General features: G+C 45.4%; 1 protein-coding gene across 4 annotated transcripts in view; it reads right to left on the bottom strand.

Moving 5' to 3' along the window:
• sema4gb (sema domain, immunoglobulin domain (Ig), transmembrane domain (TM) and short cytoplasmic domain, (semaphorin) 4Gb) overlaps positions 1-12,887 on the bottom strand; it is a 164,426-nt gene that overhangs the window by 83,378 nt on the left and 68,161 nt on the right. The window contains exon 1 of one of the 4 annotated variants that reach the window (XM_068002087.1): positions 7,845-7,973. The exons of the other annotated variants lie outside the window; for them this stretch is intronic. The gene's annotated coding sequence lies outside the window, so the exon portion shown is untranslated. Of the gene's footprint in view, positions 1-7,844; positions 7,974-12,887 lie in introns of those variants that run through there. 4 annotated transcript variants of the gene reach the window in all.

Below are 12,887 nucleotides of genomic sequence, written 5' to 3'. Positions count from 1 at the left end.
TCACCCCCCCAATGTCCTCCCGACGACCCCCTCTTCAACCCCCGATGTCCCCCTTTTCAACCCCCCCCGATGTCCCCCTCTTCACCCCCGATGGCCCACCAATGTCCCCCTTTTCACCCCCCGATGGCCCACCAATGTCCCCCTTTTCACCCCCCGATGGCCCACCGATGTCCCCCTCTTCACCCCCCCTGATGTCTCTCTTTCACCCCCCGACATCCCCCTTTTAATCCCCCCACGTCCCCCCGATGTCCGCCTCTTCAACCCCTAAGGTTCCCCTTCTTCACCCCCCCCCGATGTCCTTCCGATCTTCCCCTCTCCCTCCCCCCCCGCCCCGTCTTCCAGTCCAGCGCCGGATCTTCCCCTCTCCCCCCCAACCCGATCTTCCGTTCCAGCGCTGGATGACATCTCGCTCTCTCTCTCTTTCTCGTCCCTCCCGCCCCCCACGTTGCAGCTCCTGACGGCAGCCAGCCTGTCAATCAGGCTGGCTGCCGGGCGCGAAACCCGGAGAGGACGTTAATTATCATCAATTAACAGGCGATCGCATCGGAAACGGTAAGTTTTGTTCACGCGGGTTTGCCGCGCGCACCTTCACCACCCTCCACCCCCCAACCCGCCACCATTGCAAAATCGAGCCCCTGATGTCTGGAATTATCCTCGTTATTGCCACCGTAGCCTCTCGAGGATTTTTTTTTTTTATTCGTTCATGGGATGTGGGCGTCGCTGACGAGGCCAGCATTTATTGCCCATCCCTAATTGCCCTTGAGAAGGTGGTGGTGAGCCGCCGCCTTGAACCGCTGCAGTCCGTGTGGTGACGGTTCTCCCACAGTGCTGTTAGGAAGGGAGTTCCAGGATTTTGACCCAGCGACAATGAAGGAACGGCGATATATTTCCAAGTCGGGATGGTGTGTGACTTGGAGGGGAACGTGCAGGTGGTGTTGTTCCCATGCGCCTGCTGCTCTTGTCCTTCTAGGTGATCAGGTAGCCAGGAAGGCACATAATTCAGATGGGATCTGACCAACACCTCACACAGCAGCAATACAACACCTCTTGAGTTGGTGGCAGTGAATAGAGAAAGATTATTCCCTCTGGTCCAGGAGTCAGTATCAGGGGACCATCACTTTGAAATAATCAGTGAGAGAATAAGGAGAGGGGTTAGAGGAAACTCTGTTACACAGAGGGTTACTGGAACATGGGATTCTTTGCCACAGGGAGTGGTTGAGGTAGAGACCAGTGTATCTTTTAATGGAAAATTGGATAAATATTTGAAGCCAAGGAAAATAAAAGGAAGAGAGTTGGGTGGCGGGATTAGTTTTGGATTGCTCGAGCAAAGAGCCGGCACAGACACGATGGGCCAAATGGCCCTCTTCTGTGCTGTAAACTTCTACGGTGTCACCGCTGTGGTGAAATAAGAGAATATGAAGCATACAAGGCAGTGAACTTTCCAGCACTCTGCTGACGAAACTGTTACATTATCTGTAAGGCAGCGAATGAGAGGGGACGTTACAGAGGTAGATAAGAAACTAAATGTAATAGAAAAGGCTAATCCTGGCCACTATTTTAAGTTAAACCACAACTGCAGAATAAAGGGGCATGAGTGAAAACTGGTGCCAGGCATCACTTCTTTACACAGAGTGATTAATACCTGGACTGATCTCGAGTAGGGCAATGGAACTCTGGAGTCACTCAAGACAGTTAGCTGCTGTGACAGGGGAATTATAGGTTTCTATGGAAGGGAGAGCTAGGTGGGCTGAATGGCCTCCCTCTTGTGTTTATCTTTGTTACCCAATAGGCCTTCTGCTCTTATCCCATTAAAGTAGACCTTTCTGACTTAAACATGTGGTCCTCCTTGAACTTTTCTCACAGCATCAAGAAGTACAATTTTTGTTCCCCAGCAATAAGTCAAATTTGGAACAAAGTTTTAAGATTAAAAAGAAAAAAAAAGTTGAAAATCTGAACTAAAGAGAGACAATGCTAGACATAAACTGCAGGTCCCATCGGCATCTGAAAAGAGAAAAGTGGGATAATGGGTAGAAACCCATCGTCAGACTGATTGTGACAGAGGTTCTCTACCCAAAGCATGAATATATTGTTTCCCTTTTCAGATGCTGATGTTGCTGTGCATTTCCAGCATCTCCTGCCCTTATTTTAGAGCAAGATCTCACCACCTTATGTGTAAAATGTAATCGACAAGTCCCAACTGGGTTACTGCCTTGTGTTTCACTTTGAGCCGTCCATTCTCATCCCAGTTACACCCATCGCACAGACGGGAGACCTTGATTCCACCTGCATGGGCTCGATGTAAACTCAGGATCTAGAGATAAAAGAACTATTTGCCATCACAGTACACAACACAGCCCCCTAATAAAAACCAGGTTGTAAAGCATAACCAGAAGGGATGCTACAAATTGTTTGGGAAGCTATATGGGAGTTACTCTTGCTGCCCATGTAGTTCCTTCTCTAGTCATCTTCACAGTAGCAGATCTAAAGAACAGTTCCAGGGCATAAATTGTGACTAGTCCATTGGCAGTGTTACACTGGAATGTGCTGTCTGAAAGGGTGGTGGAAGCAGATTCAATCATGGCTTTCAAAAAGGAATTGGATAAATACTTGAAGGGAAAAAATTTGCAGGGCTACGGGGAAAGTGCAGGGGAATGGGACTAACTGGATTGCTCTTACAAAAAGCAGGCATGGGCTCGATGGGCCAAATGGCCTCCTTTTGTGCTGTAACCATTCTATGATTCTACACTCTAAAGTTTGTGGTAAATTGCTTCTATCTACTATTTAGAAACCTTGAATTCTATTACTTAGCAATCAGATCAAGTGCAAACTTAAAACATAATGATTAGTTATACTGACAATTAATTTTCCGACAGAGATTTCAGCTATTTTGTATATATAAAAAAATCTATATGTTAAAAGACTTGCTTCTATTTTGTGCTTACAGTGCTATTTCAGCATCCAGTGTTAGCATCAAACACTCCAGGTTCATTATAGCACAGGGTAAAGGTCCTATTACTCTGTCCCGACATGGTACCATAAACCCAATCTTTGCAAGGGCACCCCCTGTTCTCGAGTGTTTCACTTGCCACATGCGGCCTCTGAGTGAGATTGCCTGTTTATTCTTAAATTGGGGACACTCTGTACTGCAGAGCCAGATCCATTAGGAACTGGGTGGAGACTGCCCCAAACTCATTTTATATGGATTCCTCCAGGCAACAGATGGAGGAGATTTACATTCCATCGATCTGTATTGGATTTCAACCCAGGTCTGTGAAACACAAGGGCAGCATGCCAACTCATTGTGTTACCAGGTCACCTACTGGTACATTTTGACATTCTATTTGCAATGCTGTTTCTATCTCAATGCTACTTTTCCACACCTCTCTTCAACCATTTTTGGCTAATTGCATCACAGTAGATCGGCAATGGAGAGAGCCCAGAACATAAAGAAAATGTGGAATGGTGAAATTCAGTGGGCTATACTCAGTATCAGTGTCACCTTGTTCACAGAGATTATTTTTCAGCTCAATCTTCCACCAAGATGCCACAATGATTTAACACTGACTGAACAGCAGAATGCTAAAACATAGGGAGACAAATTTTCTTGAGAGCAAGCATATTTCATTGACGCTTGAAAATTAGAACATGCACATTTAAGAATCGGTAGGCAGCAGGAATTCCATTCAGGACCTGCAGATATTGGTGGTCTTTAATGAATTTGTTTTCTTTTAATATAAATTCAAATGCTGGATAGCTCAGTGGGTTGAGGGCTGGACCGGGGTGGGTTTGAATCCTGGCAGAGTTCACTCAGCCTTTCATCCTTCCCCGATGGATATAATGAGCAGCACACAGGAATTGTACTTTAACGGAGTGAACGTTTTCAAATTTCGAATAAGGGTGCAAATGAGCACCAGCTGCTCTTAGACATTGCATGACCAATCCAAAAATACATCAGATAAAGAAAGAACTTGTATTTATATAGCGCCTTTCACGGCCTCAGGACGTCCCACTGCCAACTATGTACTTTTAGAAGTGTAGTTATAAATTAGGAAGAGCAGTAGCCAATTTGTGCACAGCAAGGTCCCACAAACAGCAATGTGACAATGACCAGATAATCTGTTTTTAGTGATGTTGACGGAGAGATAAATATCGGCAAGGACAACGGGGAGAACTCCCCTGCTCTTCTTCGAAATAGTGCCAAGGGATCTTTTACGCCCACCTGAGAAAGCAGACTGGGCCTCGGTTTAAAGTCTCATCCAAAAGACTCCAACAGTGCAATGCTCCCTCAGGACTGCCTTGAGGTGTCAGCCTGGATTGAGTGCTCAAGTCTCTGGAGTGGGACTTGTACCCATGACCTTCTGACTCAGAGGTGAGAATGCTGCCCACTGAGCCACGACTGACACATCATTAAACCCTTAGGATGTGGTAAGAGAGCAGGAGACTGTGGGAGATTGTGCGCAGTGACTCCACACTGCCCTCGGACACTCATCTGCTGACGGTAATAGAAACAGGGATCAACACCCTCTCGTTCGACCATCTTCTGACTGCGCAACATGCCTCTCTCACTATTACATAAATTCAACAAACTATTTTCTCCAATGGCCAACAATTTTCTGCAGCGGTGAGATCGGCGACATACACTGTAACTTTGGCGTGCCAATAACTTACTCCATATTTTCCCGTATATCTAATTTAGAAGCCACCACAACGAGCATAGCGGAGAATCAGAAGTAGCACAACCAACGGCCATTGTACTTTCCGTTGCTCCATAGACCATTCCTGATACCTTAATAGGCGGTGACGTTTAACGGGTTATTCAGCTGCGTGATTATTAGAACGAGCTCTGACTTTAGCAATTGTCCAGCATTAGAGACATCACTGGACAGAACAGGTATGTAAGTGTGTGTTTGCTTCACCATCCTAACTCGGGCATGAAGAATTATAGCCTTTACGTAAAATGGAGCTAAAAGTCATGACTAGCAAAGCTCCAACAATCGGCCGCACTGAAGATACAAAGAGCTGACCTCGGTGAAGGACAGAAAGGACCACATGATCCTTTAATCACAAGGGTTTTTTATGATCCCAATTCATCCTCCAGTCAGCCATGTCCCTAGAAGACATATTTATAGTTTGAATCACAAATAAATACAGTACTTGTGTTTGCACATAATCACAATCACCTACTTGTACACATAAATTAGGCTGCCGCCAGGTCACCACCGCCATTATTTTTCAGTCTAAGTGGCAGCAATGCGAAAACTGGCTTAAATGCAGGAAAATCGCCATCGCCATTGATATTAATGGAGATGAGAGTAAAAGGCCTCTGACAGTGCAGTACTCCCTGGAGTGTCAGCCTAGATTTTATACTGAAGTCTCTGGAGTGGGACTTGAACCCACAACCTTCTGACTCAGAGATGAGAAGTGCTACCCACTGAGTCACAGCTGACAGGAGAGGGAGCCGACTGAGCTGGATTTTGCTGTGAAAATAACGGGGAGATTAACAGCGCTCACCGTTATTCATGTGCAAATCGGACAGTAACTTCCAGTGTCTGCACATGCACAAGAAGTTGATGTCTGAGATGCCCTGCTCCTCCAAAAGCCACCGAAAATGGCATCTCACTGTCTGACTCCCCGTCCTGTACTTGCTCTATAGATACGGACTAAACTCGCCACAAAAAGTTAGGGCTTGTCTAGTCCAGTGTAAGTACCATTTTAACGGCGTGGTAAGTCTTAATTACTGCTGAACAACCTCACTGGCACTGAAAATTAACATTTCCAATGTGGAGTCTCATTCCTTCAGCTTTTAATTATTGTTGGACATTTTTTTTAAAATGTAAAAAAAAATGTTTATTCTTACCTTTTCTTTCTGTCTCTTTTATTTCTGTCTCTTAATCCAATCTTTCTTTCCCTCTCTTTATTTTGCTCACTGTACCTGATTTGACATTGAATTCACTATTCTAACTCACACTTCCTGGTTCAGTCCTTGTGCTGCTCATTAACGATTCTTCAATCTGATCGGTTAAGGAGACGCACAGTTGCTTGCCCTGTTCACACAGGTCCCAGATGCCCTGTAGAGGGCGCCGCGCTGAATGGCTGTCCCACTGACAGCAACTTGCTGTCCGAAAACCCCATAGAAAGTCTATGGGCAAGTGCAAGTCTAACGAATGACTAGTGCCATTCATTTACCACTCACAGCAAAAATCCAGCCCAGTATGTATGAAATCACAGTGATGAGCCTTGAACTCTAGAACAATGTGGAACCATGCATTACAGACTGTATCTCTGCCAAGATAAGCTGCCTCATGAATGGAGATAGAGATGTACACACAGACCACAGACTAGTCTATCAATCCAAAACAATGATTTGATAACACATCTGCAGTGCTCCAAGGTGTGCAAAGTATGTTTAGTTGTGTCAGCACACCGACACGATGTAGCTAACCAGCCTCTGCCCCGCCATTCTTTCCAGTCTGGATAAGCAACTGGGAACTATTGTTCAAGCAGATGAAGAGCAGGTACAGCAAAGCACGCAAAGGTAGAGAGAGAATTGACTTTGGCAGGTTTCTGTGATTGCCGAGTCACGTAATATATCGTTAGTGCGTTGTTGGGTCTCCAGGAAATATCTCCGGGGTAAACATCCAGCTCTGAACCAATCAACAAGTCATTAATGAGTTCCAATGAATGTCACCGTACGTCAAAACACGGCACAAACATGATTCAAAAAAACGGAATTAGTCTCCAAACAGATGCAACAACACATATTAATAATGGGATAATAGAGGGTTGGCAGTGAATTACAAGGCAGTAGTTGAACTGAGTAGTGGCGATGATGTTGTAAAGAGCAGGATCGGATTACAGTGTTAAGCTTACTGCCAGCTGTATGTTATTGCTTATAATATGCACTCTATGTTTTCTTAAATAGCATTACATTCATACACTTCTATTATGTGCTGAATTCAGTTGAGGCAACATAGCATAGGTGATAGGACCTAACCATGTATGGTATCTGGAATAACAAACAGCAAGTTGCTGGTCTTACAATAGTCAGGAGGTTTGTTTTTATCGACAGTGTATATATAAGCTGTTCACCGTATATATCTATTAAAAGTCTTGAATATAACATGCACTTCCTGTGCGTGTCACCCTGACTGTCACAGTTTAGCCATCAAACTTTAGATGTCATGCTTCACCATGGCCTCTAACTCACTGTGGGCAACACTGTGGGATACCTGCGAGCATTACTTTAAAACAAACAGCCCCGAGAGCAAGTTTCAGCCTGAAACTGTAATCTCGGGTGTTCCAGCCGATGGTCATTAACAGCTTGAGCTTCACGCTTCAGGGGTGAGATCAAGCTGTGCGACTGTAAATGGGTTAATGCCTTTGTCAAGTTAGCAGAGGGTGACATTTTATAAGAGTGGGCTAAAGCTTTTGAGGCTAATGTCACATAACACGATTTGAACCCCTGTCGGCTAGGTCACAGACATATTTGGCACTCCCAGGGGAGAGACTCTGAGCATGTACATGTGTTGTGTTGGAAGCTCGATTCCATAGGCTGAATGGTCTTTGCTAGGTCCATATATATATATATATATATATATATATATTCTTAAGCTAGCATTTGACAAAAAACGTGGGTAACCAGTTACTCTTTATCAACTATCAAAGTTTCTCGTGTTCTCTGGCTGGTATCTGCGCGTTCCCCTTCCTCGCTGTTGGAAAATGTAACTAGGACAACTTGGTTCTGATAACAGAAGTCCCGCACACCACAAAACCATTTGCAAACTGTGAATAACATTAAGTGCAGATTCACTGGAAATTTAAAGGGAAGTATTAAGAGAACCTACCTCAGAAAAATGAAACCAGCTCCATTGTATAAAGGGGAAACATATCGGGTACATTGCAGAAACCATCTCATCAAATTCTACTGCTCGTGCGTTATGCTGACTGTGCCGCAAGTGGTTTGTTCTTTCATCTACTTCTATCTGACGCGCATTTTGTTTCAACAGCGTGTCCGGTGATCTATAGTTTTAAAGAAAATTTGGTTTTTTATATAGTCTTTTTTGGCCCCCTCCTCTCCTGAGGTACAGATATGTGGGAGTGGCCACACTCCAGTACCTCACCCAGGTGTCCACTCTTCACTTTACACAGTGAGTAGAGATTCTTTGAGAAAATGTTAATCTAACCCACCCGCTGGAAAACTGACTGGGATCGGGGGGTATTGCTGGTTTTACACAGCGCACGATCTTACTGGAGTAAGACTTATCTGATTGGAGTCAGCGGAGGGTAATATTGGGCGGTAAAACCAGCATTCCACCCGATCCCCTGGTTTTCCCGCCTGGCGAGTTAGGGTAAAATTACCCCCTTTGACACTTTGTGAGTACCCTAGCCGAGGACCTATCCTTGGCCAATGCCCACCAACCTCCAGGAGGGAGGTTGAGCAGGATATTGAGATATTGGATATTGAGCAGGAGCAGGAACCGGAACCAGAACCATGGCTGATATTTTTTCTCTCCCTAGCCTAGGGGCAACTAAGTTCAACTGCAGTGCATCTACCACCACCCTCCTAGGTGAGATCAGCAAACACAGCACAGGCTAGCGATTGAACCTGCAACCCCTCCTGATCTATGTGGCTCAGTGCCACACCGCACGATGCATTTACCAAACTGCGTGGTGAGAGGAGCTTCTTGTCATGTATGAGTGTTCCTGTGTCCCGCCTTGTGCAAAGGAAGGAGAACGGTCGGGTTCATGTTCTAGGTCCAGAAGATGGTGGTGTTGGGAGCTGAGTCTGATAACGGGCTTCTTGTCCACGTTAGAATAGAGTGTTGAGAAAGAGAATGATAGATTGTGGTGGATCCATGCTGAAGAGGAAAGCAGCAGGAAATAACAGTGAGGCCACTGATAAACAGCAATTGGGGAATAGGACCAGGTGCAGGAGAAGCCGCAAGACAGTTCCAACAGTAGCATATGCAAACTGTGACCCACCCTAAGCAAACACTGTTGTAACTTCCGCTCATGTGGCAGCATAAATCTTTTCGGCATGCAACCGGTAGTCTGAACAATGTTCAAAGTTGAATACATTCTTTTCCCAATCAGTTCCGAGATGCATATTTAACTGTTTTATGCCAAGGCTGCTTCTTTCTTCACAGACTGTCCATTAACATAGAGGACTACGCATTTGGAAATGCCATTGCTTGAACATAGGAACAGAAGTGGGCCGTTCAGCCCTCGTGCCTGTTCCACCATTTAATTAGATCATGGCTGATCTATAAGAACATAAGAAATAGGAGCAGGAGTAGGCCATACGGTCCCTCGGGCCTGCTCCGCCATTCAATAAGATCATGGCTAATCTTCGACCTCAACTCCACTTCCCCGCCCACTCCCCATACCCCTTGAATCCAAAAATCTATCCATCTCAGCCTTGAATATATTCAATTTCTCAGCATCCACAGCCCTCTGGGGTAGAGAATTCCAAAGATCTGTAACTCAACTCCATTTACCCACCTTGGCTCCATTTTTAAAATTTATTCATGGGATGTGGGCGTTGCTGGCAAGGCCAGCATTTATTGCCCATTCCTAATTGCCCTTGAGAAGGTGGTGGTGAGCCGCCGCCTTGAACCGCTGCAGTCCGTGTGGTGAAGGTTCTCCCACAATACTGTTAGGTAGGGAGTTCCAGGATTTTGACTCGGCGACGATGAAGGAACGGCGATATATTTCCAAGTCGGGATGCTGTGTGACTTGGAGGGGAACGTGCAGGTGGTGGTGTTCCCATGTGCCTGCTGCCCTTGTCCGCCCAGGTGGTAGAGTCGTGGGTTTGGGAGGTGCTGTCAAAAAAGCCTTAGCAAGTTGCTGCAGTGCATCTTGCAGATGGTCCACACTGCAGTCACGGTGCACCAGTGGTGGAGGGAGTGAATGTTTAAGGATGTGGATGGGGTACCAATCAAGCGGGCTGCTTTGTCCTGGATGGTGTCGAGCTTCTTGAGTGTTGTTGGAGCTGCACTCATCCAGGCAAGTGGAGAGTATTCCATCACACTCCTGACTTGTGCCTTGTAGATGGTGGAAAGACTTTGGGGAGTCAGGAGGTGAGTAACTCGCCGCAGAATACCCAGCCTCTGACCTGCTCTTGTAGCCACAGTATTTATGTGGCTGGTCCAGTTAAGTTTCTGGTCAATGGTGACCACCAGGATGTAGATAGTGTGGAATTCAGCGATGGTTATGTCGTTGAATGTCAAGGGGAGGTGGTTAGACTCTCTCTTGTTGGAGATAGTCATTGCCTGGTGTGAATGTTACTTGCCACTTTATCAGCCCAAGCATGGATGTTGTCCAGGTCTTGCTGCATGCGGGTACAGACTGCTTCATTATCTGAGGGGTTGCAAATGGAACTGAACGCTGCAATCATCACCGAACATCCCCACTTCTGACCTTATGATGGAGGGATGGTAATTGATGAAGCAGTTGAAGATGGTTGGGCCTAGGACACTGCCCTTGATAACTTTACCTAACAAAAACCTATCAATCTCAGTGCTGAAATTTTCAATTGACCCCCAGCCTCAGCAGCTTTTTGGGGGAAAGAGAGTTCTAGATTTCCACTACTCTTTGTGTGAAGAAGTGCTTCCTGACATCACCCTTGAATGGCCTAGCTCTAATTTTAAGGTTATGCCCCCTTGTTCTGGACTCCCCCACCAGAGGAAATAGTTTCTCTCTATCTACCTTATCAATGATGTGGAGATGCCATTGATGGACTGGCGTTCTCCAAGGCGGCCTTTGAGACACACGACAACTCAAAATCGTCGAGCAGAAATTGATAGTTAAGTTCCGCACCCATGAGGACGGCCTCAACCGGGATCTTGGGTTCATGTCATGCTACACGTAACCCCACCAGCGAAAAAAAGTTATCTGTTTTTAATCCAACGGGTCATTCTCTCTCTTTCTCTTCCTTTCGGATGTTTCTCTCTCTCTCTCTCTCTCTCTCTCTGTCTTTTGTTCTGGCCGTTTGTATATTTGGTGGTCCTGTATGTAATGTCGCTCTGTCTGAACACTTTGATTGCCTTGACAACGGGCAGTTGGAAAGATTATCTGTAATCACCAGGCATTGTTCTCTGACTATAAATGCGGTAACGTTCAAGGAATCCCACACTTCACCTGAAGAAGGAGAAAGCCTCCGAAAGCTTGTGATTTTCAAATAAAACTGTTGGATTATAACCTGGTGTTGTAAGATTCCTTACCTTATCAATGCCTTTAATCATCTTCAACACCTCAATTCGATCACCCCTTAATCTTCTATACTAGGTGGTGTAGCAATTTAGGCCCTGGCCTTTTAGCTTTGGGACACTGCGTTCAAATCCAACCCAAAATGAAGGTGTCTTCTCTCTGCTGGCTGTAAGACTACTACGTGAAATGACTTTGAGCCCTCTTAATCCATAGTCCTGTTCATGTTCTCAGGACGACCCAAAGCGCCTCACAGTCAAGGAGTTACTCTCGAAATATAAGTTGCTGTTGTAATGGTGACTGCAGCGGCCAATTTGTGCACAAAAAGCAATGAGATAGATAAGCTGATAAATCTTTTTTACTGATGTTGTTGAGGGATAAATAATGGCCAGGACACCGGGGAGAACTCCCCGGCTCTTTTTTGAAATAGTGCCACAGGATCTTTTACATCCACTTGGGAGGGCAGATCATTTTGTTAATTGTATATAAATAAATTGCATCAGTTGATGAACGATTAAGTTCAGGTGCATGAGCAATTGAGCACTCTCTTGCTCCCATATATGAGGAAGTAGGCTGGGGGAGAGGTTGTGGGTTTTTGTGTGAGGGATGCATTGGATGTAATGTGAATCCCAGCAAATAAAGTTTATAAGCAATTAAAAGTATTCAGTCCTTCACTGTCTGGCCAATAATTTATAACACATTTAACTCTGTTTAACATTTCATCCAAAAGACGGCACCTCTGACAGTGCAGCACTTCCTCGGTACTGCACTGGTGTGTCAGCTTAGAATCAAACAGCACAGAAGGCGGCCATTCGGCCCATCATGCCTGCGCCAGTAATGCAAGGTGTTCAGGTTTCCGGAGTGGGGCTTGAACCCACGACTCGGAGAGCGGTGACAGTACTACCACCGAGCCAAGGCAGAAGTACTTGACACAAAAATGCCCTTAATTTGGCAATCTCATTCAGAGAATCCACAGGATGGCTACTGTCAGAAATAGAAAATGTCACATTGGCACAGGAGGCATACTCTTCTGAAGTGGGGGCTGAGGTACACTGTCGGGGCAGAATAGAGGGAGCTTTACTTTGCGTCTAAACGATGCCATGCCTCGCCCCGGACTGTTTGACGCTGTCACTGGGTACCCGAAATGGAAAAATTGTTTCAATCCCCAGCACTAGCAACCCTCACCTTGACAAGCACAATGTTTATCAAGTTATTAGACCACTTGGGAGTTGAACCTACAGCAGCTGGGCAGGCACTTGACAAATGGGTGCCTTCTTTTTATTGCTCACTTTCTGCAGCCAATAAATATACTTCTGTTGAAGTGCATGGAACCGAGCAATGTCATGTCATTCATAAAACACTTCTTTACAACTGAGCCTGGGACAAATTATATGACTGCAATTAAACAGTAGCAGTATGAAGTTTTATGGTGTATTTATGCAGCAGCTGTACCAATTAATTTTTTTATATATATAGTAACCCATTAGGTCTTCAGGCACCTCAAACAATGGTTATTGGGGGTACATCTGTCAATGAACTGATACCAGTATACAAAAACAATCACGGGATGGGGGGGTATAGAGACAGATGGATTTCCACGCAAGTAACATACAAACATACGAGTTAAAAGCAGGAGTAGGCCATTCGGCCCCTCGAATCTGCTCTACCATTTGATAAGATCA

The sequence above is a fragment of the Heptranchias perlo genome, chromosome 21 (genome assembly GCF_035084215.1).
Source record: "Heptranchias perlo isolate sHepPer1 chromosome 21, sHepPer1.hap1, whole genome shotgun sequence".
In the NCBI taxonomy this organism is placed as follows: domain Eukaryota; kingdom Metazoa; phylum Chordata; class Chondrichthyes; order Hexanchiformes; family Hexanchidae; genus Heptranchias; species Heptranchias perlo.
The sequence above is the reverse complement of the archived record's forward strand: the minus strand, read 5'-3'. Positions and strand labels throughout refer to the sequence as shown.